Genomic DNA, 27053 nt, shown 5'->3' on the forward strand with positions numbered 1-27053 from the left:
ATGCAAATGAGCTGAAGGCCGCTATCGAAGCATCCTGGGCATCAATAACACCTCAGCAATGCCACAGGCTGATTGCCTCCATGCCACGCCGGATTGATGCAGTAATCCGTGCAAAAGGATTCCCAACCAAGTACTGAGTGCATCAATGGACATTTTCAAATGTTTGATTTAGTTTTGCTGTTATACAATTATTTTTTTACTTGGTCTGAGGAAGTATTCTAATATTTTGAGATAGGATTTTTGAGTTTTTTTCAGCTGTAAGCCAAAATCAGCAATATTCAAATAATAAAAGGCTTGAAATAGTTCAGTTGATGTGTAATGAATCCAGAATGTATGAAATTTTTTTTTTTAATTGCATTACAGAAAATAAAGAACTTTATCACAATATTCTAATTTTCCGAGACAGTCCAGTAAGGTAAATGTCTAAAAATATCGCTTCAGTTTGCATCAACCCCGCAGGGGTCGACATAGGTTATCAAAACACACTTTTAGAACTTTATTTCTAATTTTTAATTTTACCAGTTAGCATTCGAGTACTGATCTCCATATATTTCGTGGAAAAGTTGCCATCAAATAAAGGGCGATTTTAGGTTCAGGGCTTTGGGGGTGCTGAGCATCCAACAGGGGTGGGCAAACTACAGCCCGCCCCCAAAAAAATGGTCAAAGTACTGTATAATGATAATATGTATATACATATAAGTAACTATGTTTTTTGTCCCAAGTTTGTCCCCATTGTCCCTTTGTGTGTCTGCAATAACATAACTACATATTTACCATGAAATTTAGTATCAAATATAGAGCCGAATAACTAAAAAAATCCAACTACAGTCATCTCAAAACATACTACAAAGATGTAGTTTGAAAATACTACAAAAATATTTCTACTAAAATACCACAAAAATAATATTATAGTGATACTATAATGCTACATAAATATTATGACAGAAATACTACAAAATACAACCTCAGTAATACTACAGATGTACTACAAAATATGATTAGGGAACTGCTAAAAAAATAATACTGTAAATACTACAAAATACAACGACAGTAATACTCCAAAAATACTACAGAAATACTTCAAAAACTCAAGTAATATTACAAAAATACAATACAAATATTTTACTATGGATATATAACAACTGCAGAGAACTACAGAAATACTCCAAAAGTATTACTACGGTAATACTATGGCAATACTACAGTATTATGACTCCAGAAGTACTACAAAAATACAACTATAGGTATAGTGCAGATCTACTACAAAATTTCTACTATAGAAAATACAAAACACTACTATGGTGCTAGGAATCAAACGGACTGAACGATTTCAAGGCAGTGAAGTATTTTGGATGCTGGGTTGTTCAGATTTTGGTTATGATTTACTTTTGATTTTTTTAAGTGGTTTGGCACATTCGCCTAACGCGCAAAAGTTCACCGGTTCGTCAGGTGCTGGAAACTTTTGTTGGCCTGGACAGGGATGGGCACTACCAGGCTGAACTTGACCAAGACACACCACAGGAAATGGAACCCCCACGACAGTGGTTAAGGGAAACCACCCTAGCTTTTTCATCATATATTAGCCTATGCTTTCTTTTATTATGAAAAAGAGTGTTTTAAAATTGGCTTTCAATTTTAGACGGTCTTGGGTGTAATTTGGGGTGGTTGAGAACCCTCTTAACATGGGCTGGTTACGCCTATCAAATTACTACATTTGTTAATATAGTGCCCCCGCCCCTCCCCCTAAAAAAGAAAAATAAACAATAACAGTTATTGTTGTGCACACACGTCATCCTGCACGCGTGCGGCATGAATGAGGGGTGGGGGCGCGTGGGAGCGTGGGAGCGTGCAAGTTTGCGTATTTGTGCATGGGGGGGCGGGACCAAAGCGGGCACACACGCAAGCACGCACGCACGGGCGCACTGACGGACGTTCGCCGCGCTGCATTCACTTCTTTCCCCTTTTAGAAAAATTCTACAAAAAATCCTGCAAACTGACTGGACCCAGCTGGTCCAAGTCAGGGTTTTTCCTTTGGTTTTCGAGCGCCCCCCTGATCTACTTGCAGCGATCTGAGAACAAGGAGCGATTGGAAAACCATGTCATTTTTGGAGGGGGTTTGGATTTAGCGCGGTGACAGAGTGGAAGCGCGCAAAACATGGTGAGTGAGTAGTTTATCCTTTTTCTTATGTCACCTTTGTAGCATTTTGACCACCCTCCGTTTTTCTTTAAAAGGGAAGGTAAACCTGGGAGGCTTCGCGAAGAATGCGAATTGGGCTTCTAACATGCATGCGTGCTGTATGGATAATAAATCGTTAGACTTTGTTTTCAAAAACTTTGCCCCCAGGGCTTTAGATTTTGGGTTTTAGAGCATGGGTCGGACTCATTTTCACCGAGGGCCACATCAGGCTTCTAAATATAACTAAATGTTATTGTTATGTAAATTAAATGTAACTAATCCTTCATGTAACTCTGAATGTATTATTTATTCAAGTCACAAGTGTTAGGGTTGCATTGACATATGTCCCCCCACATATCAAGATAGGGCTTTTCTTTCTAACAAAAATGTTGCCTATTTGCAGAATAGACAACAAGAATGACAAGAATTTTCAGACTTTGTTACTAGAGACCATGGCTTTAAAGTGATTTTATGATCATCTTATTTATCTTATTACTGTGTTTTATCTTTAATTACTATTTGAAACAGTTTTTACTGATAGGGTTAGGGTTAGGGTTAGGGTTAGGATCTATTTAATATTAACTTGGATGCTTTTGGTTAGGGTTAGGGTTAGGGTTAGGGTTAGGATCTATTTAATATTAACTTGGATGCTTTTGGTAGCCTGGGAACTAATCAATTACTTCTCAGTTATTTTGTATCAGCATAATTTGCTCGAGATATGAGCAATCATAGATACGAGCACATGTATGACAAAATAACAATAATTATCAATAATAAATAAGTCTTTTTGGACATTCTTAGGCTCATTTATTTTCTCAATTCCACTCATTGACACCAAGTCAAGTCAAGTCATGTTTATTTGTACACTATATCCTTAATCACAAGAAGTCCCAAAGGGCAGCACAGACCACAAATTGTTGCTAACTACAAACTAATATTACGCAATCACCTGATCTAAAACCTACATGAGGTCAAGGAAAAACTCAAAAATCTCAACATGAGGTAAATGAAGAAACCTTCAGAAGGGACCGCACATTATCAATAATAAATAAGTCTTTTTGGACATTCTTAGGCTCATTTATTTTCTCAATTCCACTCATTGACACCAAGTCAAGTCAAGTCATGTTTATTTGTACACTATATCCTTAATCACAAGAAGTCCCAAAGGGCAGCACAGACCACAAATTGTTGCTAACTACAAACTAATATTACGCAATCACCTGATCTAAAACCTACATGAGGTCAAGGAAAAACTCAAAAATCTCAACATGAGGTAAATGAAGAAACCTTCAGAAGGGACCGCACATACGGTAATCCCCCTTCCAGGAAGACCACGCTGCAACGGATGTTGCAATAAAAAAAAATGCACTGATATTGTCATCATTAAATATAGGTCATTCATAAGCTTTAGAATAGAAGTGTGTTTTAAGCCTCAGTTTAAACACTGAGGTTGCAGATCGAATCTCAGGGGGCAAGTATAATATCAGTTTCCATTGCTACGCAGATGACACTCAACTATGTCTTCCAATGGCGGAATCTGCCCTTTTAAACTGTGGAAATTTGGATGCCCGCATCACTGAGGTAAAAAATGGGTGTCACTTAACTTCTTGTGCCTCAACCTTAACTATTGGCCTATCCAAATTCCTTGACTTGTTCTCAAAACACTGCTCGGAACATCAACAAATGTAACATCACCCAGAGTGCCTCTGTCAAAAATCTAGGTGTCAAGTTCGACCCCAATCTGTCCTTCCAAACACACGTTAAGAATACAACTAGAACAGCGTTTTTCCTTCTTCGTAACATTGCTAAAATTCGCCCAATGCTACATAGCTATTGAAATACTGACATCTAGTGGCGCTAAACTGTCACTTTGCGGAAATCCTAGTTGACAAGCATTGTAGGAAATGTATTTTCGCTTTTACTCTTTCCTTTTTAGAGGCTCAGGCATTTTAAGCCCGACACATGCGCCGGAGGGTTTCAAATGTTTGGGTTTTGAGTGTAGACACCCAAGCATACTCCACACAAATACATAACCAAAATGCACTATAGTCACTTTCAACTGTGTTTTATCCTATTTGTATCTTATTGCCTTAACTCGTGTTGAGTTAATCTTGTATTTTCATCGTTCTAATATTCGTAATATTATTTTATGTATACAGTTCCTTGTATATATTTTCTTAGTTCTATTACTTGAGTGGACAGCAGAGAATTTCATTGTTGCGGGAATCGTGGTTCTTTAATTGAATTGAGTTGAGTTCAATATATATATATATATATATATATATATATATATATATATATATATATATATATATATATATATATATATATATATATATATATATATATATATATATATATATATATATATATATGGCCTGAGGAGGAAACTGTGAAAAAACTCCCACCCTCTATGTTGTAATTACATGTATCCGAAGAGATTGATGTGGACATGTGACTGCTTACATGTGTGACCCCAATGTGACTCACAAGCCCTTTGCCATCTGTCAAGAGACAAATGAGATGTCATGCATGTGTTGGGCACACATGTTGGAGGGTGTAATCCATGACTCAACTCATTGATAATCACCGGTCAACACCCAGTAGGAAAATCATTTTCAGGGATTAAGTGTGTTCGACAATTTTCGTCAACTATTATTGTTGCGCAGTTTGATGTCATTCATTTGCCTTCAAGTATTTCAACAACTATTATAAACTTACTCGTTAGATTTGAGATGTACCCACCAAATGTTTTTTTATGTTCGTGGCTTCTTATTTAGGCAAAAAAACAGACAAAATCAAAATAAAGCATTAATCAGCAGAAGGAGAAAAACAACTATCCGCACAAAAAAAAACGTCTCTACAATGCAATAATACAATACATAATCATGTGCCCAAAGGGAGTAGGCTAAAGTTTATATATGCGTTTCTTTTATTCCTTGTACAGGGTTCCCGCGGATCCTTGAAAAGTCTTAGAAGGCAACGAATTCACTAACCCAAAGATAAGGCCCTAATTGGCATTAAAATGTCTTAAATCTAATTTTCGACATTTGGTAACATTAAACCATTGTGATTTTTAATAATTCACGATTTACATTCATGGCTAAATAGCGTGGCAACAATAACGGAACTATCAAAATGGTGATGTGGTTTCAGTTGGGCCTTTCAGAGCACTATGGGAAAAAGACAATCTAATGAGAAGTGGCTGTCCGAAGAATGTTTTTTGCCATGGCAAAAAGCTGTGCCAGGTAATGTGTACTAGGCACAATGTATTGCGTGCAAGAAATACTTGTGTTTTTTTTTTGCTTTGAGTGTTTCAAATGTGTTTTTCTTTTTTTTCTCGTGGACTTGTTCTTAAATTTGATTTCAAAAGGCATTTAAAAGTCTTGAATTTACCTTGAGTTTAGCTTTAGGAACCCTGTCGTAGGGAAGACATATTCAAAATCAAAACAAGAAAACAGAACCTTACCCCAGAAAGAAAAATTAGAAGACGAAAAAAAATAAAAGAAAAAGACATAATATTACCAATAATGACTCCTATAACATATAATACCCAAAGAAACTCTTGTTATGTCAATCTTCTCTTGTAGATTTATCTTAAATACTCCAAATGACTATATGATTTATACAACCATGTAAATTAAAGATATTTCTAAGGTCTTTATGTTCATCATTCCATAAATGGATACCTTTTAGGGTTGTACGAACATATTGGACCTTGAAGTTATGGATTACCCTTAAATGATGAAACTGTTGAATATTTATTGGGAGTTGGTGGTTACTTTCATTTTATATTAATGACAAGGATTTAGAATTTACTATATCTCAAAGTTTATCACGTTGGACTTTATAAACAGCTTGTTAGTGTGTTTTTATACCCAACGTTATGCAAAAACCCAATAGCTTTCTTCTGTTATTGAATAAGCACTTCTATATTGCTCTTAAATATATTACCCCAAATCTCTATGCAATCACTTAAATAAGGCAAAATAAAGGAACTGTACATTATAATTGTTTGTATCAGGAAAACAATCAGAAAGTCTGCTGTTTGAATAAATCTTAACCCAAAGGAATTCTGAAAGAAAATTTAACCCCTCGTTGCACTTCCATTGCAGCTCCCTGGAAGTCAAGTCTCAAGAAGTCATGGCTAAATACTCACACAAAACCTTTTATTTTGATTTAAAGAAGACATTTCATAGTCCTTCGTCTTACAGCTGACCCTATTTAGACTTCTTCTATTCGACATATGGTCATCAACCTAGAGAGGATCCAATGTATGCTCAGCATAAAGTCATCTGTACTTTATTTGATGTTCGCATTTCAAGGTCTTGACGAAGGATGTGCTTGAAAAGTACAGTATTTACGCCCTCCGTACCGTATTTGTCGGTTATGCAACTTTATGGAGCTTCTGGCGAGGTCGAAGGTGCTGATTACGCTACGAGGGAGCGCTGACGGTTCACACCTTAGTCCGCTCGCATGCCAAACTCTTGCGCGAATTGATAGTGACACTCCGTGACATTGCCGAGATGTTGTCCATCAGCAGGCGGGAGCTTGCGGCGGATGGGAATGATTGCGTTTGAGCGACAAACTTTCGTGAAGGTAAGTTCGACGTTGACAAGGACGTCCACTTGTGGGATTCTTTTTGTGCTTTGAATTTGAAGTACATGTGATGAGTTACTTTGAAAAGGACGCACTCAGTATGCAGCTCGCTTTTGATAAGATTCACCAGGAAAGTGTTTCCGTAATCCTTGTGAAATTGGCAATGAGGGGAACAAAAAGAAAGGTAATGTGTTGAATAAAACATTGAAATTGGTGTGAGGTTATGAACAAAGTCTGGGTTAGGTTGTAAAAAGAGGTAATAATGGTTACGGTTTTAAATTGGTAGTACTGAGTGTGAAGTGTCTGTTTGGGGCAGTGTTTCTTAAAGGAGCTGTAGGAAATTTGGAACTTTGTTGTTACTATCTTCCGCCATCTCCTGGCTTTAAGTAATATTTGCATCTTAATCATGATCTCCATGCAAGTAGGTGCATTTCTTAGACGTGCTCAAATAAACTCTTTATTTTCCATATTTCTTGGTGTTTGGGTTGGCGTGTGGACTTCACTAGTAGGCTTTTTCTTACTCTCACCATTTTCATGCGAAACCCGCAAAAAACAACAACCTGCAAGGAATAGCATGACATAACTCTTCAGCACTCACCCCAGCCCTCTTTCCTTGAACCTGATGTGTTCTGCCCCGAACAGCTCTGATAAAAGTAATTACTAAAAAGGGCTCTTTGAACTCAGTTGGGCAATGTTAACACATACTTAATAGAGTAAATCTTTACCTTTTGATTTTTGGAGAACACCTCAAACGAGGCGCCCCACCTTTAACTTATGGGACGTGTCACGGGTTTGATTGATTTGATTGATTATTGCTCCAGCGAAGGTCGGGGGGTCCCGTCCCTGTGCGTTGAGCCGACCAGATGAACCAGGTTTTTCCAATGCTGGCGGTCTTGTGCCAGCTGTTCTGCATCCTCTACAGCAACTCCGTGTTGTTGGAGGTCGCCCGCAACGACGTCGAGCCATCGAGTGCGGGGTTTCCCTCGTGGTCGTCTCCAGCCTGCTGCCTTTGGGTCAAACTGGAGAATGGCTCGTGTCGGATGGTCTGGTGGTAGACGAAGGACATGGCCAAACCAGCGGGTGCGGCGTTGTGCGACCAAGGAAGATGCTCGGGGCTGGCACGTGCGGGCTCTAAGCTCTTTATTGGAGACTCGTTGGGGCCACCTGATGTTCTCAATGGTTCTGAGAGCCCTGCTATCAAAACCGTCGATTCTTGTGGCCAGGGTGTCGTTCAGGGGCCATGTTTCTGAGCCATAAAGCAGGATATAGAGTACGGCGAGGTTGTAAATGCGGAGCTTCGTCTTGCGTGCGATGGTCTGGTGCCGCCAGAGTGGTTTCCAGAGAGACTGCAGAGCAGATGCTGCCAGGGCTCTTCTGCGGAGAATCTCTGGTTTTAGGTCCCCATTGTGTGTCACCATGGACCCCAGATACACAAAGCTCTTGACAGGCTCTACGATGTCGCTACCAATTTGGATGGGAGGTGGATCTGGTCCATCACCAACATACATGAACTTGGTTTTCGTCCAACTCACTTGGAGGCCAAGCCGCGCTGCCTCTTCGCTGTAAATGCCCAGAGCGTCTTTCAGCTGGCTGTAGGAAGTGCTGAGCATGATGGTGTCGTCAGCATACTCCAGGTCAGTCAGGTGGTAGTTGCCGAAAGACACTCCGGGGATGCGCTCACTAACCCTGAACATCAGATGGTCGATGATGCAATTAAAAAGGTCGGGAGCAGCCACGCAGCCTTGACGAACGCCGCTGGAGATAGTAAACCAGTCGGAATCAATGCCGTTGATACGGACACAGCTCTCTGCGTTGCTGTAGAGTAGCTTGAACAGGGCTATGATCTTGGGTGGTGCTCCGAGAGCTTGGAGGATGTTCCACAGTGAAGAGTGGCAGACGGTGTCAAAGGCGGCCTTCAGATCAATGAATCCGATATATAGATGGCGATCTTTACGGAATTCACGGGTCTTCTCTATCAGCAAACGGACGGCAGAGATGTGGTCCGTTGTGGAGCGGTTGGGCATAAAGCCAGCCTGCTGGGGACGGCGGCAGCTTCTGATTGCTGCAAGGGCACGGCTGAGCAAGATCCTGGTAAAGACCTTGCCCGGGATGGAGAGTAAGGTTATACCTCTGTGATTTCCACAGACAAGCCTGTCACCCTTGCATTTCCAGATGGGCATGATGACTCCTCTGGTCCAGTCGGTGGGCAGCTGCTCCGATTCCCACACCTGGTTGAATATGCAGGTTAGCCACTCCACCATGCCATCACCGCCTGCCTTGAGCATCTCGCCGGTAATGGCACAGATGCCGGGGGCTTTCTTTGTGTTCAGCTTCTTCAGAGCAGCTCTCACTTCCTCGGGTGTTACAGGGTCTGTGCAGCAGGCGTCGCTAGGAGGTGCTGTGTTTGCAGCCACTAGGAGGGTGGGATCAGCCGGGATGGTGCTGTGCTGCAAGAGGAGGCTAAAGTGCTCCTTCCAGCGCGCGAGACAGTTGGCTTCTGTCATGATGAGGTTGCCGTCTGAGTCTTTTACCAGGGCTGTCTTTATGTGTGGGCCGCTACGGGCTTGGCGTAGTAGACTGAATACGCGGCTCATGTTGTTGTTGTTGGCCGCGGACTCAAGCTGTTGGGCTTCTGCCTGCCAAAACCTCTCCCTATCTTCAGCAATGGCCACATTGCGCAGGCGGTTCAGTCTCCGATACTCCGTGAGGTCGCCTCGGAGCCGGGCCTCACGCCGCTGGTCTATGATGTTTAGTGTTCTCTCTGATATCCAGGGCTTTCTCGGGGAGGATTGCGGGCGTCCGAGGACATTGTGAGCAGACTGGAGGACACTTTCCTTGAAGGCCGCCCAGTCTGTCAGCTTGTCAGGAGCCAGGGCATCGATAGTGCGGCGGATGGAGCAACTGAAGTCTCTGGCGATGTTGGGGTCGCTGAGTCGGGAGGAGTCGGGGCGAGGCAGAGTCTTGTGCTGATTGGCTCGGAGCTTTAGCTTGAGCTGGGCCACCAGCAGGCGATGGTCTGTGTTGCCAAGCTGTGCTCCTCTGAACACCCGGCAGTTGGTTACAAACGACTTCCAGCGTCGTGATATCAGGATGTGGTCCAATGCCTTCCTGGTTCTGCCATCTGGGCTGTACCACGTCCAGTGATGGATGCATTTCCGGGGAAACCAGGTGTCAGCAACACAAAGGTTGTTTTGGTGGCAGAGGAGGAGGAGGCGGTTGCCATTGTCGTTTGTTGTGCTGTCAACGAAGGTGGTGCCGACAGGTGAGCCGGGGGGCCGATCATTGCTGGATAGAGTGGCGTTGGCATCAGTGAGGATGATGGTGACATCGTGTGGTGGGGCTTGGTCGACAGCCTGGTGGAGTTGGTCAAAGAACGCGTCCTTTGCATCCTCATCAGCGACATCAGTGGGGGCGTAGGCGACGATCACTGTCATCTTGCCGTGATGGTGGAGGAAGCGAGCAGACAGTAGTCTGTCGCTTATTGGTGTCCAGCTGATGAGGGACCTCCGGAGGGCTTTTGGAATGGCGAGAGCCACACCGTAAAGGCCGGTCCGACTCTCGGGGCCACTCCAGATGTAGCAATGGTTGCCAGCTGTTGTTTCACCATTGCCTTGCCATCGTACTTCACAGAGCCCTGCCAGGGTGATGTTATAGCGACAGAGCTCTCGGGACAGCAGGGTGGCAGCTCCGGGGCGAAGGAGTGTCTGGACATTCCAGGTGGCGACACGGGTCTTACGACGAAGGTCGATCCGTACTCGTTGGTCGGGGGCAGGCTGGGGTCCATTACCGTGTTGGTCAGTCCGGCTTCTTTCTCTGGTCAGTTTCGTAACAAAGGGGGTTTTCTCCTGGGTGATTTGTTAGCCCTCCGCAGGATAGTCGGTTGGTGGGGCTGCCACCTCACAGCGTACCGACACGCTGGGGTCTTTGTTTGTCTGGAACCTACCCCGGAGACCGGCCCGCCATGGGTGACCCTACCAGGAGCAAGCTCCCGACGGTATGGCTCTCCAGGGTCATTGGAACACGCAAGCCCCCTCGCCGCATCAAGGCCAGACCCATCCGAGGGGGTGTCACGGGTTTACTTTGGCAAAATAATGCTGATACAATAAAATAAATTGAGGGTCTATTACACTCCTTAACAGTAGATTGAGATAATGTCCTACTAATGTGATTTGACCCGATAATTTCACAACACAGAAAAATACTAATATAAGTTTGTTTACACGCAGATACAGCGAAGAACGTATGACATAGATTTTCCTATATCATTGACAAAGCTAGTAAGGTGAAACATTTTAATTTTCATAGGGACAGTGTGTATCATTTGACCAGTATATTTCACTGTATCGTTTAGTGCAACCAAAAATACTGCTAAAAAGCTCAAGGAGGAATACAATTTACGGATACTCAAAGTGACCAGACTCCATCCATCCATCCATCCATCCATCCATCCATCCATCCATCCATCCATCCATCATCTGTACTGCTTATCCTCAGTTGGGTCGCGGGGGTGCTGGAGCACATCCCAGCTATCTTCGGGCAGTGGGCAGGGGACACCCTGAACTGGTTGCCAGCCAATCGCAGGGGTGACCAGACTGTTATAAACTGTAAGATAATGCACGGCTTAAGCTCTGTTAACTTGACATCAACTTGAATATGAACTTGTAAAACTAAAGGTTTTTCTGGTGAATAGTACAGCTTATCAAACGTATACAAAATGTCTCGGAACGCTGGTTTGTATTTCATTAGCAATGTACCATGTGATACTGTATAATCCGTTAGCGTGTGATAGCGCCATTCATTGACACCTTCTTGAAACAAAGTTTGCAGACCGCTTCTTCGGTATTTTGGGGCTTATCGTTGTCGCTCACTGTAAACCCACAATGTGTTCAAACCACTGAAGTGGTACGTAGTTTTGAAACTAAAAGTTGCGCAGCTGTAACAGATAGCCGATGTTGTTTGCTTCTGCGAGTGTGTCTCTACGAATTTACGTCAACATTTCAGTCATGGTCACAGAGGGAGATTGAGAGGACAGTCATCACAAATGTGAAAAACTTTGCGATTAGACAAATGTATCATATTTGCGACAGCCCTATTGCTTTCCCGCAATTTCTAAATACCAAATATTATGCCACAAAAAATGATTCCAGGGAGGAACGTCGATTTTAAAAATCGCCAAAAATAAAATCACAGTACATACATGTATCGATTATTTTGTCTCACCCCTAATTGGTATATCAAATTTGGGTTTCAATCAAGGTATTTTATTACTAAAATGTGGGGTTCCAGTCTAAGTTATGCATTCAGTCAAGGTTTATGATGTTTGATTTAGGACTTACTGTGAGTTAGCATTTTGAAATTGGTTTAAAAATGTCAACTTTAGTTATGTTTAGTTACGGTAAAGTCTGAATAAGACTAACTTTGTCACGACTGTCAGGATTGGATTGAAAACCTTCTTAGAGCGCACCAACCTGGATAAAAGGGACTGCACTGCTCATACCTGCGTCATCATCGCACATAACTCAACAACCTTGGTATTGTCTGCTCTGACAGCCTTTGGTGTTGGGTCATGTCATTTTTTTGTTTTGAGACCCTAGGTTTTTCTTTGTCCGTTTGTTAGTTTATTCCTTGGATTTTTTTTATTAAAAAACTTCTTATTTTGCTTGGCTGCATTTGAGTCCACAAGCAAATCGTGACAGTCTTGGAATTCACAATAAGGGTGCCAGCTAGTTTTGTGTTATCAAATAATGCTTTTAAATGAGACTTTTCTTTTTCGCTTGCAGGATGTGTTTGCACTCCAGTATTTGCTCATGTTCTGAGCATGTTGAAACCCACCAAAATGTGATCGAGATAGTGGAAAGAAAATGTGAGGCTCCAAGTACCCTTTCAAATTTAATTGCTTTTTTAATCTCCGAATGTAGTCAGTAGAAGTGATGAAAATTGAAAATCAATAGGAAAAAAAAGCTGAGGGGTGTGGGTGGCTGCACATGCTGGCATCCGTGTGAATCACTTAGTGTTGACTCCTGCTAATTTCTGTTCCAGTCAAATATGTGATTCATTTAAGTTGTTTTTGTTTCCTGCTCAATATTGGACTGCATTTAGCTCTCCTGATAATTAGTTGGCGCCAGAGCACACTAAACTCTTCAGGATTTGAGCACATCTACTGGAGTTGTCAACATAAAGTTATTAAAGGACATTGTGTATTATTTCGCACCTCATTGTGGTAAAAAACAACTTCATTTCTTCACTCATTTTTTAAAAAACAATATTTATTTAAATAATGAACAGTAGTGCATGAACCGTCATGTAAACATGCATTTTGAAATAATTGTAGTTTGATAGGTTTGTATTAATTTACATATCACAAGCCTCAAACACCATTGTCTGATGCTACGGGTACCCAAAGACCCCAAAACTTTATTCATGCATGCTGGAGACGGTTTACAAGGTTGGGCGAATAATTTAAATAATTGAAAATGATGGGGTATGGCCACTTAAGTTTTCATAGTTTGTATTCTTCCTTATGCTTTCAAGCACTCATTTTTGGTTGCACTAAACCAGGGATCTCTAACTCATTTCAGCTCATAGGCAACATGGCAGAAAAACTACTGTCACGTGGGCCAGATAAGTAAATTAAATGGCCTAAAAATAAATGGGATAGATTTTTTTGTCTTAGCTTTAGGGCTGGGGATCTTTCGGAGGCTCACAATTAAATTGAGATTATGATTCAGGGGTGTAAGATTCGGTTTTTATAACAATTGATATGAGTGTTTCCTCAAATATTCACTGGTTGATAAATAGTAGTCAGCAAATACAGCTACAGTGGGCAGTTTGCCTTTGGAGTAAAGCCTGGCTGTAGTGACATCTAATGGACATATTTGAAATGCAGGTGATTGTTTGACGTGATGTGGAGCATTTTTTCTTGTGCTTCCCTCAGCATTCTCTAATTAAATCCGCAGACGGGCCTGACCTGGCTCACGGGCTGTATGTTTAACACCCCTGCAACACACTATACGATCACAAGTGTCAAAACAGTGTCCCTTGAAATTAAATGGACTAAAACAGTTAAGTGATTAAAAAGCACACATGGGATGATCACTATGATCTCCTGTGTGTCATCTGAGGTGTCCTTAAAAAGTTGAAAGTTAAATATCTTCTCTATTAAGTACTTGTTGCCCAACAGACGCCCTTATGCTTTTTTTCCCATTGCACTTGTTGTTGTTTGCGGGACAGGATCCAAGCGTAGACACAAAAGTCAGATAGAGAAAATTATAGGGGAAGTGGAATTCAACACAAGGGGAAGGAAAAAGGAAACTATTAACAGAAAACACAGTTCATACTAAAACAAGACTGGTATAAATGCAGTCTTACGATAAAGCCCTGGATTTTCTAGTGTTACATCAATAGAAGTTGCCTTTAAATACCAAAGTAGAGCGCTCATCTTGGGATCAGGAGATTGCAGGTTCGATTCCCGGCTCCTCCGTGTTATATGTCGAAATGTCCTTGGGCAAGACACTGAATCCCCAATGCCCCCAATTAGCAGGTTGGTGCCTTGCATGGCTGCATGACCGCTATTGGTGTGTGAGTGCGTGAGTGAATGGGTAAGTGTGAAGCACATTGTAAAGTGCTTTGGGAGGTCTTCATTGACTTGTAAAGCGCTACATAAATGCAGACCACTTACCATTTAAAGTCTTATTGAGCACAAGCTGTGCCTGATTAGGTAGTCAGTTCCATGGCACCGTTTGGATGGCGTTGGCGTGCTGGAACCTAACACTGCCAATTTGATTATATTTTACTTTTATCAGAACTGTTCGGGGCGGAACACATTAGGTTAGAGGACATGTGGCTGAGGGGAGTGGTGGAGAGAGGCGTCATGCAGCCTATTTAATTTTCATTTATCAGTGGAGCATGAATATGGTGAAAGTAAGAAAAGGCCGGCTTCTACTAAAGCCCAAACGCTAACCCAAACCCCCAAAATTATGAAATAAGAGTTTCTATGAGCGTCAGAGAAATGCATGTACTGCAACTAAATCATGTTTTACTTTCTTCTGCTATCCCCTTTGCGTAAGGTCATGATTTCAGCCTTAAATCTTCAAATCCCGCATCCCCCTTTAAAGAATGTATGCAAGGTTGGTAGAAAAATCTTTGAAAAAGCAGCACAAGAGTTGCGTTGGCTTGTTTTGACTCAGTTGCTGTCATCACGCGTCAGAGGAGTAATGATGTCATGTCAAGTGTCAGGATGATTGACGATCAGTGACGTTGCGCCGCTTCGGGCGGCCAGTCACGAATGTCGATTGTTAGGAGACAAAAACTGGACAAAACACACACTCATTAATTAAAAACTGAGCCACATGCTGCTTCACTTAGTCCTTTGAAACACATTGCATACTTTAAAGGGACATCATCAATGCAAGTATGTGACAGAAAACAGTATTTTGTCAGTAGCCTAAATGAAAAAATATCATGCAATAACAGTTACTATGATGCCGTATTCTAATATTTTCAGCCATAGGTATACCAAGTAAACTTCACAAAATCTTAAGAGACCCGATTAAAGAAACATTATGTATTATTTAGTGCCTCTTAGTGGTAAAACCTTAATTCATTAAAAAACAAACAATGGTTTCATAATATGCATGACCTAAGCACTCATAGGCCAATTAATATGTGTTTTACGTAACATGAGACTCACATAAAGGGGGGTTAAAATGATTGTCTGCCATCTTGCTGCTGGGGTTATACAAAAAACCAAAACAATTTGTGAACGGCTAAGAAAAAAAATAGGAAGAAAATTGGTGCGTTTGGTCAGTTTCAGACTCTGTATTTCGTAATCTTAGTTGTGCTTTGTAGCACTCAGTTCAGTTGCTCTACGCAATACATTGGCATCTCGTAGTTAAATGTTACATTGTTCTTTTAAGCATATAATATATCCCTATCTCATTTTATGTTATGTTATGATTATTAGTATTGTTATTATCGTGTCAGCGTGATAAAGCAACAATTTTATCATGATAATTTGAAAAATGTTTATGGTCATATTTTCCAATAGTTATTGCTGACAAATGCTTTAACCATTAAATAATATTACATACTTAATGCTAATTAATAATTTCCCCCTGATTGATTAAATGAAACTGATATTTAATTGAATAAGATCTTTTAACTAATACAAATGAATCTATTAGGAACTACAATCAAAAATAATATAAAATTACATCAAATTTATAGCCCATATCTTTCTGGTGTTACCAATAACAACAATGGTAGCAAAATGATGTGTAAAATAAGCTTTATGATTTATAAGTGTAATGGTAAATATTGTATAATGAAGATGTATCACACTAATAATTCACAGAATTGTGCAATTCCATCATTTACTACACAAGGACATTTGGAAAATATCATGATACAATACTGATAACATTTGTGACGATATTAATTATATCACAATATCTTAACATTGTGCAAGAACTCCAGTTATCACAAAATAAGGACTGATGTCATGTATTATATTTGAAATATTTTGTCTCGGTACGATGATTTGCGTGTATCCAAAATAGCAAATTCTAAGTATTTTTTATTGTGGAAAGAAAAATTAAAGAAATAAAGGTTTTTAGATGATAATTTGACAGTTAAATAGATATACATTTTTATGAGTAAATATGTGTTAATCCTGACTTTCTTGTTTTTATTTGACGAGAGCGGCAAAGCTTAATTATTATTCTATGAACAATCCAAACTCGCTATAACCCATCCCAAATCACAATTTATTTGGTGATAAACATTCCAGTGATGAATTTCCTCGTTGACCAAAATTAGTGATAGCAATCAAATGTTTATTGGTGTCGGTGCTTAGGAACATCATGAATTCAGTTTGTTAGACAATTTAATTGGGCCTGAAGGTAACATTGAAAGAACAACATAGTCCAAAGTGTCAAGTACGTTAAAATGAATCTCATAATAAAAACAGCATTGAAAGGAACGCAAAAGTAGTGATGTAATTAAGAAAGTAGAAGTGAGACGTTTATGTCTGTATTGGGAGTTAAAAAAGAAAAATGTCTATTGTGGCCTTTTTTGGGTTTCTGGAATAAATTTTGACAAATATAACTGGCTGTTTATTCCATTTTTTAAATAATAATTCTTATTGCTCATGTTGACTAGCTCAGGGGTTTTCAACCTGTCAAACTTTGTCTTGTGTACTGGCGGAAATTATTCAGTTTGATCTCTGCAAAGAAAATCACTCACTGCATTGTTCAGTGTCTTTACTTTCCTCCATTGATAAGCCCAGTAACTGTAAGATTCCTCCAGTCAGTAGGTGGCAGCGGATTACTATTTTATTCTTTTTATGTTCTAATTATCTACTAATGAGACAGGTAAATCTATCAAATAACTGATTTTGTTTGAATAAGCTTTTTTAACATTGCAGCACCCAAAAAATAAAACAATCAAATGAAGTAAAATTCTTGTGTTTAAAATGACTGATTTCCATCCGATTTTATTTACTTAAAATAACAGAGAAAGGTAAGAACCTAGTAAAGCGTTTTTTTTCAGTTCCACTGGCGGATATTTTTGCTCATTTTAAGAGTTATTGATATTATTTTACAAAAAAAAAAATCAACAGCAAAAAATATTTTTGAAAATTAAACCCGGAGTACCTCCTGAGTCACGCGGTTGCTTTAATGGCTAGAAAAGAGCTTCATTTACTGATTTTAATTGAAATTAAAAGGTAAGAACCTGTTATAACATTTTTCAGTTTCATTGACAGAAATTTTGTGCTCATTTTAACCCTTATTTTCATTATTTCCACGGCTCATGGAGTCCTCAACCACCACGGTACTAGAAAGAAAAACAAGCCAATTAATAATCTGGAGTACCTCCTGAACCACGCTGTTCTTTTAATGGCAAGAAAAGAGCTACATTTACTGATTTGAATTGCTTTTTATTTTGCTTTAGAAAAAGAGAAAAAAAAAAAAATATATATATATATATATATATATATTGCTCTTTAAGTATTCATTTTTTATTTTTACGGCTCACGGATTCCTCAACTGCCAGCGAACTAGAAAAAAATGAGATAATACTGTCACGGTCACCCTTTCCCCTAATTTGGGTCCGCCCGTTTGGCGCCACTTGCTCTAAATGGCATCCCTCCTATTCAAACACAGTGCTCTCATTCACTCCTTGTCAGTCCGTCAAAGAACCTCTGCACTTGCAAGACTTCAGAAAAAGGTGCACGCAATACAAAATCTAACTCAAAGCAATGTCCGGATATATTTCGACATCCCGAAAAAAAAATTTGTATCTAGAATTTTGTGTAAGTCCAATGTTCGTGATTAGGGGAGCGTCTGTATGCTAATTCCAAAATAGATTACTCGGTAGAAATTAAATTGTGGTACTTGAAATGAAATAATCTGCATTTATATAGCGCTTTTCAAGTCAATGACTTCCCAAAGCGCTTTACATTGTGCTTCACATTTCCCAATAGCGGCCGTGATCTGTGCAGCCATGTAAGGCGCTAACCTGCTCATTGGGGGTATTGGGGATTCAGTGTCTTACCCAAGGACACTTCGGCATGAAACACGGACAAGCCGGTTTTGACTTTGTCCGGTATCCTGCTCGTGTATCCAGTATCCGGTATCGATCCTGCCTGTCTCGACCTGTCCAGTATCTTGCTCGAGTCTCCAGTATCCGGAATCGATCCCGCCTGTCTCGTCGTGTCTGGTATCTTGCTCCAGTATCTGGTATTGATCCCGCCTGCCTCGTCCTGTCCGGTATATTGCTCCAGTATGTGGTTTCGATCCCGCCGGTCTCGTCCTGTCCGGTCTTGCTCCGGTATCGATTCCGTCTGTATTGTCCTGTCTGGTATATTGATCCAGTATCTGGTATTGATCCCGTCTGTCCTGCCCTGTCTGGTATCTTTCTCGTGTATCGGTATCGATTCCATCCGTCCCGTCCTGTCCAGTATCTTGCTGTTGTATCCGGTATCTGACCCTTCCAGTCCGGTATATACTCGTGTATCCTGTATCTGGTATCAATCCCGTCTGTAAAACATTTTTGGGTTCCACCGGCAGATGTTTTTGTTCTGTCTTTTTGTAGAAAACAACGAGATAAAAATATATTAAATTATTAATATAATATCGTCTGCATAATATAGTATAATAAGTATAATATAATTAATATTATACTTAAAAAAAAGGTTCAAAGTGTGATAACATCCAAAACTACAGTAACAATGATTATCCAAAATTAATAACCAGAAGTACCTCTTGAGCCACGCTGTCCCGTAAACGGCAAGAAACTAACTACATTTACTAATTTCAAATTTTTTTTTAATCTAAATTCAAAAACAGAAAACAGTAAAGAATTTGCAAAACCATTTTTGGGTCTCTTTTTTTTCTAGACAAAAAAGAGAAAAGAAGTCATTATAAACTTAAAAAAAAAGTTAAAAATATGACAAAGTCCAAAACCACAGAAAAAAATGATTATCCAAAATTAATAAGTCGGAGTACCTCAGAGCCAATCCTGTCCCTTTAATAGCAAGAAAAGAGCTAAATGGCTATCCCTGAATTTTAATCCACCGGGTGCGCCCATTTTTATTTGTGAAATTGCTCTCAAATGATTTTTGGGGGCAAATAAGTACCTTTTATACGGCCGCTTGGGTTGCTCTTCAGTGCGACCACAGCCACCAAATTGTGTCAAGATGGCACAGGCGTAATTGTTTAACGGCAAATAAAAGAGCTAAAGGAGGGGACTCGCAAAGTTCAGTAGGAGGCCGAGACAGAGAGTCTGAAGGACGAGGAAGAGAGCTTGAGTTATTTTGGGTGGTTGCACCTCGGGCAGCTCAGTCACAAAGCTTCTGTTTGATGACTTCACCCACTCAAAAACCGACCTGAGAGGATTCGTGACAGCGTGCCACGGCACAATGGGACCCTTCCCCCTCCCTTGCCTGCTTTTCAACGGCTTCTAAAGCAGCCAGTGGATTATTTCCTTCGATTTTCTCTAATAGCGAAAGAATAGATGCTTTTAGTTACAGTGTAGGTGTGTGATATAGTGGATTTTTTTGTTATTTTATCTCCATTGTTTATGAGCATGTTGATCAGGAACTAACGACCATTTTAATGGTTGATGAGTCCCTGACTATTAAAACGATCATTCGAATAATCGAATATTATTGTTATTTTTCTTAATATTAGCATGGAGTGTATTCAATGGTGGATTGCGTAGTTTGAGGTGTCCTTATAAAAAAATAAATTGAATATTAATATGTTAACAATGGCCTACTGAGTTTAAAGAGCTTTTATATAGCTCTGATCTGTATTTATTTCACTTTTACCCTCAGTGTTCCGGCCACACTGGAGGAAAGGAGGCAGGGGGATTAGGGGGAGAAGAGTGATTTCAAGTTTGTGCTGGTGGTAAATGTAAGAAAATAATTTTTTTAAATAGTCCCAAATGCCAACCCTCCATCCATTCATCCATTATCTGCACCGCTTATCCTCAGTAGGGTCGCGGGCCCATCCCAGCTATCCTCGGGCAGCGGGCTGGGGACACCCTGAACTGGTCTCCAGCCAGTCGCAGGGCACAAAGGGACTGACAATGTGCTCGCTCATTCACACAAAGGGACAATTTGGAACGGCCAATTCACCTAACATGCATGCCTTTGGAATGTGGGAGGAAACTGGAGTGCCTGGAGGAACCCCCGCAAGCACAGGGAGAACATGCAAACTCCATACAGGAGGTTCGATCTCATGACCTTAGAGCTGTGCCACACACGCGCTAACCACTGTGCCCGTGCTGCCCCAATGCCAACACAAACCCCCAAAAATATGTGAAAAGAGGAGTTTAACGCCTTTAAAGTTTTCTTTTGAACCTTATATTTGTACAAAAGTAAATAAAAATGCCCTATCTAAAACCAGGCACAATGCTTAGTCAGTAGAGACATAAATCAAAATTTAAACCACAGTCTGTTTTCTAGGTACAGGCAAATAAACAATACGTTAAAATCAAATAAAAAATGTCTTATCCTTGTAAACCAAGACTGGGCACATAAGCAGCAGTAGAACAGTTAATAAAACAAATATGATGGGCATTTTGTGACATACAGTCAATCGCTAACTGCAAAATCTGTGACATAACAATTTTTAACAACTGATTTGTTCTTTGGACTGCATGCATTTAATTTTGAATATGTTTGTCAGGCCCAGTAATGCATAATGCAGTTTTATAGCAAAATGTATAAATTGTACAATCAACTCATCAAAACTGTGGTGAGTTGAATGTTAAAATAACCTTAACAATGAAAATTGTTTGGGGAGTATGCCTATTAGTTTCTCTTTATTTTATTCATTATTTATTTCTTTTATCAGAGATTCGTGGTAAGGTTCGTGTATGGTAAGGCACAGTCAGATTTAGAGTAAAACAAACCCACTGTACAACGTATTCATCAATTAATTGGCAGAGCAAAAAAGCAATATATAAACTGGAGCATAGAAAACATTAAAAGTACACGGCTCATTATTTGATGTCGCTGTAAGGTGTAGTTCAACCAAAAACGAGTGTTAAAAAGGACAAGAAATAATACAAACTACGGAGACTTAAAGTGACCAAAACATCCTTTTTGCTTATTTTTTGGTCTACCCATAGCAGCAAGATGAAGCATCATCATAGGTGAGGCTCATTTTATGAAAATACAAGCTAAGAGTAATTTTTAAAAATGCATGTTTATATCAGATAATGCGTGTAGTTTTGCTTGTTATTCATATCATTCATATCAATTTTTTTTTTTTTTTAATTAATTTAACATTTTTAACCACTAGAGGCTCGAAATAATTCACACTGTCCCTTTAAAATAAGTAAAATAGTCTGCCACTGTAAATAAAAAAACATTTTATTGGTTCATGTTCGAAAAAAAAAAACAATTTCTGTGCTTTTAATGTTTTTTTACTCTGAATTATTTGCCCTCTTTGTGTTGATAGGTGGCGCTCATATTGTGAATAATTAGACTGAATAATAAGACTGATTTTAGTAATCATAGTCATCTTTTGTGTGCAAGTTCCAGAAGGTGATTGATTGAGGATGTACAAGTCGGTGATCAAGAGGTCGCAGGTTCAAGTTATATGTCGAAGTGTCCTTGGGCAAGACACTGAATCCCTAATGCCCCCAATAAGCAGGTTGGCGCCTTGCATGGCTGACGCGGCTATCGGTTAGTTTGTGTGTGTAAAAGGGAAAGTGTGAAGCACGTTGTAAAGCGCTTTTGGGAGGTCTTCATTGACTTGAAAAACACTATATAAATGCATTTACATTTTCATTATACATTTACTGTTTTCAAACAAAATAGCAAAGGTGGATAAAGTTAGATGCTATATTACTGCGCAAATGCAAGGAACCTGTTTTAACTAGTCAGGTAGTAACTCTTTACTGCTTTCTCTGCGTGGATAATTGCCCATGTTGGGGTCATATCATCATTTACCTTAAAAGACACATTTTTGAATAGCTTTCATATTGTGAATACTTGACGGTGTTACAGTCCAATTGCATTTGGTCCAAAAGTGCATTCGAAGCAACTTGCCAAATTCAGAAAATGGAGTGCAACAAACTCATTACGGTTTGTTTCAATGGATCTAACAATTCTTAAACTCCTTTTGAGGCCACAAGAGCAAGTGTCCTTAAACTTCACTGCAGGCAATAATAGTAAATCTTGAAAAAGCAAACACTGCTACTACCCCTTCTGTTAGTGGGCCAGGAAAGAGAATTAAAGATGCAAATGTATGCAAATGACTGGAATTATTTCAGCTTGATGACCACTGAGGCACACCAAGCACCTCTGTGGTGGAATAATAATATTTTGAAAAAGGATAGAATGTCTCACACAAACACAAAAAGTGATGTAAAGTCATCAAATAAAACATTTTGTCTCATATTGCAACTACCTTGATTTTAGAACTGTCTATATTTTAAAACGCTATTCGTCCAAATTTTCTCTTGGAGCAACCACTTTCCATTACAAAAAGAATTTCAGGCATGCCAAAACAACAGGTGGTGCTCGGCCACAATCCCTTGCAGCGCTAATGTAGCCAATCACAAAGCACAAAAGACACAATAACAACAACCCCTTTCCCATAAAGGAGCCTTGATTTGATTCAAACAAAAGAAAAATGGTCCAAAATGTCACTTTATGCCATTTCTCTTTTCCCCCTATGTGCAAGGTGGTGATTTTGAACATTTCAAAAGGAGAATGGTTGTATTTATGAATACACAAACTGCTAAACTGCATCTACCTGTGGATTCATTTGCACTATTTTTAATGTTGTATTTTCTGTGTGAGAAACTGCACTTATTCTAATTATGTAGTTGGCTAAGCACTCACATGTACCGTATAAAATAGAGTAGTACCTCTTCTTATGGGTTTAATTTGTTCCAGGAGCATGCTCGTAGCTCAAATTGCTTGTGTAATGAACACATTTTCCCGATATTAAATGACTAAAAACTAATTGGTTCACTACCATCCTCCCAAAAGTATACAAGGAACCCCTAATAACCTATAAAACACATATTCTCCATCACTAAAAATACATCTCAATAGTGATTAACTCATTCAATGCCAGCTTTACTAAAATGGATCGTTAATATCTATAGCAGTCAATGGCAGCCTGGCTAAAATGGAACATTGACATCTATAGGCGTCAACGGGAGTCTAGCTGAAATTGATCTTTGACATTTATAGCCGTCAATGGGATTCTAGTTTGACTGGACGCTTGATGTCTGAAGCCGTCAATTACAGCCCGGTTAAATCAGATCTTTGACGTCTCTAGCCGCCATTGGCAGAATAGCTAAGATGGATATTTGACGTCTGTAGCAGCCTTGTTAAAATGGGTCTTTGGCGTCTCTAGAAATGACAGCCTAGCTAAAATGGATCTTTGACAGCTATAGCCGTCAATGGGAGCCTAGCTAAAATGGATCTTTGACATATATAGCCATCAACGGGAGTCTAACTGAAATTGATCTTTGACATATATAGTGAATGGCACCCTAGTTAAAATGGGTCTTTGACGTTTCTAGAAATTCTAGCCTAGCTAAATTGGATCTTTGACAGCTATAGCCGTCAATGGCAGTCTGGCCATTATGGATCTTTCATGTCTATAGCCATCAAAGGCAGCCTAGCTTGAATGGATGCTTGACGTTCATAGGCGTGTCTGGCAACCCAGACATAATGGATCTTTGGCATCTTTGGGAACGAATGAGTTAAAAATAAAAAAATGCAGTAACACGATGAATCAGATATTAACAAAATTAAATGTGAATTGAGCGCAGTAACGAATGTTTTCATGTAGTGCAGGGGAAGAGGGGGAATTTAAGGAGTCACAAAGATCACATATCTGTCAACGTAAGCATTTCCCAGTATTTTTTTTTTTTGACCATTTCACATAGTGTAAGCCGTATTAAAATTGTATTCGGGAATTAAAGAAAAAAAAAAGACCGATCTAATCTTGCCAATCAGGATCGTCTTGGTCACAACAACGACATCAACAACGTCATCTTACAAAAGTCAATTCCATTGAAGTTGGGAAAAAGTTTAAAATGTCAGTAAAATTAGAATAGAATGACTTGCAAACCTTTTCTAACCCATATTTAAATGAATACACCACAAAGACAAGATTATCCATGTTCAAACTCATAAACTTTATTTCCATAAGCAAATAATGATAAACTTAGAATTTTATAATTGCAACAAGTGCCAAAGTAGTTGGGAAAGGGGCTTCTTCACCATTGTGTTACATCACCTTTCCTTTTAATAACACTCAATAAACGTTTAGGAAGTGAGGAGACTAGTTGTTGAATCGTTGATAGTGGAATCCTTTCCCATTCTTGCTTTATGTACAGCTTCAGCTGTTCAACAGTCCGGGGTCTCCTTTGTCTTATTCTGCGCTTTATAATGCGCCACACATTTTCAATGGGAGACAGGTCAGGACTGCAGGCAGGCCAGTCAAGCACCCGCACCCTCTTACTACGAAGCCACGCTGTCGTGAGACGTGCAGTGTGTGGCTTGGCATTATCCTGCTGGAAGAAGCAAGGGCGCCCATGGTAAAGATTCTGTTTGGATGGCAACATACTTTGTTCCAAAACCTGAATGTACTTTTCTGCATTAATGGTGCCTTCACAGATGTGCAGGTTACCCATTCCTTGGCCACTCATGCACCCCCATACCATCACAGATGCTGGCTTTTGCACTTTGCGTGCATAACAGTCTGGGTGGTTCTGTTCTTCTTTGGACCGGAGGACACGACGTCCACAATTTCCAAACACAATTTGGAAAACTGACTCATCAGACCACAGAACACTTTTCCACTTTGTATCAGTCCATTTTAGATGGGCTCGGGCCCAGAGAACCCTGCGGCGTTTCTGGATGTTGTTGATGAATGGCTTACGCTTTGCAACATAAAGTTTTAACCCACACTTACGGATATAGCGTCGAACTGTATTGACTGACAGTGGTTTTCCAAAGTGTTCCTGAGCCCATGTGGTGATGTCCTTTACACATTGATGTCGGTTCTTAATGCAGTACCGCTTGAGGGCTCGGAGGTCACGGGCATTCAATAATGGTTTACGGCCATGCCGTTTACGCACAGTGATTTCTCCAGATTCCCTGAACCTTTTCACAATATTATGGACTGTAGATGATGATATCCCTAAATTCCTTGCAATTGTACTTTGAGGAATGTTGTTTTTAAACTGTTCAACAATTTGCTCACGCAGTTGTTCACAAAGAGGTGAACCTCGCCCCATCCTTGCATGTGAATGACTTAGCTTGTTCGGGTCTCCCTTTTTTATACCCAGTAACAACTCTCACCTGTTGCTAATTCATCTGTTCACCTGCAAATAGTTGGTTGATTTCCATTCATCCACTTTCTGAGTAGTTATTGACACCTGTCCCAACTATTTTGGCACGTGTTGCTGTCATCAAATTACAGAGTTGATGATTTTCTCCCAAAACAATAAAGTTTATGAGTGAAGACAATAAATATGTTGTCTTTGCTGTGCATTCATTTAAATATGGGTTGAAAAGAATTTGCAATTTACTTGGATCAATTTTTATTTGCAATTAACACACTTTCCCAACTTCATTGGAATTGAGTTTTGTAAATTGCTGCGGTATTCTGCACGCTCTGTCTTGCTGTAAGTAAATAGGAGCCGCGTTGGGTTTGTAAGGTTTATTTTTGCGCAATAATATTTATTTAGAATAATTTCAACCGTTAATACAAAATTTCCTTATGTTGACAAATATTAGATCGATAAACTGTTGATGGTACGTAAACACTTACTGTACAATTGAAATTAAAGTTACTTTAACCTGAAATAAATTTACACAAAATTTGTACAGCATTTATTTTTCCTGTATTAGTTTGCATGCGCAAACCGAACGAACTGATGCAGTCACAAGCGTCTACTGGTCGTGAACTGGATTTTACTTCCAAAAATACATGTGTACAACTGTATTACAAAATGGCATTTTTATGGGATTTTGTCTTTGTAAAATTTTTCTCGTTGCTGTCCGTTTGATTGTTGTTTACTTTGCGGATTATTTCCTAACATTTCTAATTGATGTGAGTAGGCAGGGTAACGAACACTGCACATACAAATTGTGTGTGCTTTTTTTCTAAACCCTGTGGTTCAGTGTGGTTCATTTCTATTTTGCAGAGTGATAGTCAGAATTGGTGAGTGAGCAGTCACAATTATTGTGTGATGAGACTTTGCTAAGGCATTTTGTTTAAATCTATTTTTGAGTGGCCCGAAGTTAGGATTATTTTCTCTTCCTTGTTCATTTACCTTTTATTTCACGGTGGTTATTAAAATTAATTGGTGGGATGCAACGTCACATTTTCCAAATGTCACACTGCACTCAGATGCTTGTGTTTCGTTGTGTTTAATCATCTTTATTCATTTCGAGGGATGTTCGATTACAATTTGTTTTCAGCCTGATCCTGACACCCAAGTTTTGAGTAGTAAAAGACACTGATGACATATGTTACCAATAGAAACTACTAATACCTTCCTTCTGCAAGCTATGATTTTTTTTTAAACTTACACCTTTTACTCAACATACTATTTCCCTTCACCTTGCATGTATTTAATGGCAATTACCCTTACTATTAATTTCATTTAAGGCTCCTTATGAAATGTCCACTAGAAAGCAGACGATACTGGCACAGGCTATCATGGCAAGTGCTGATTTCCTAAATAAAGCCAGTACCAGCACATATTTACTTGGTTTCCGTCTTCACCCATC

The 27053-nt window shown here is 39.7% G+C and overlaps 1 protein-coding gene across 3 annotated transcripts in view; it reads left to right on the forward strand.

Moving 5' to 3' along the window:
* The first annotated feature begins 1946 nt into the window (after window positions 1-1946).
* htr4 (5-hydroxytryptamine receptor 4) overlaps window positions 1947-27053 on the forward strand; it is a 141729-nt gene continuing 116622 nt past the window's right edge. For all 3 annotated transcript variants that reach the window (XR_015851402.1, XM_088344534.1, XM_088344535.1), the window contains exon 1: window positions 1947-2158. The gene's annotated coding sequence lies outside the window, so the exon portion shown is untranslated. The remainder of the gene's footprint in view (window positions 2159-27053) is intronic.

Source organism: Urocampus carinirostris, chromosome 9 (assembly GCF_059441175.1).
Source record: "Urocampus carinirostris isolate Australia breed hairy pipefish chromosome 9, RoL_Ucar_1.0, whole genome shotgun sequence".
Taxonomy (NCBI): Eukaryota; Metazoa; Chordata; class Actinopteri; order Syngnathiformes; family Syngnathidae; genus Urocampus; species Urocampus carinirostris.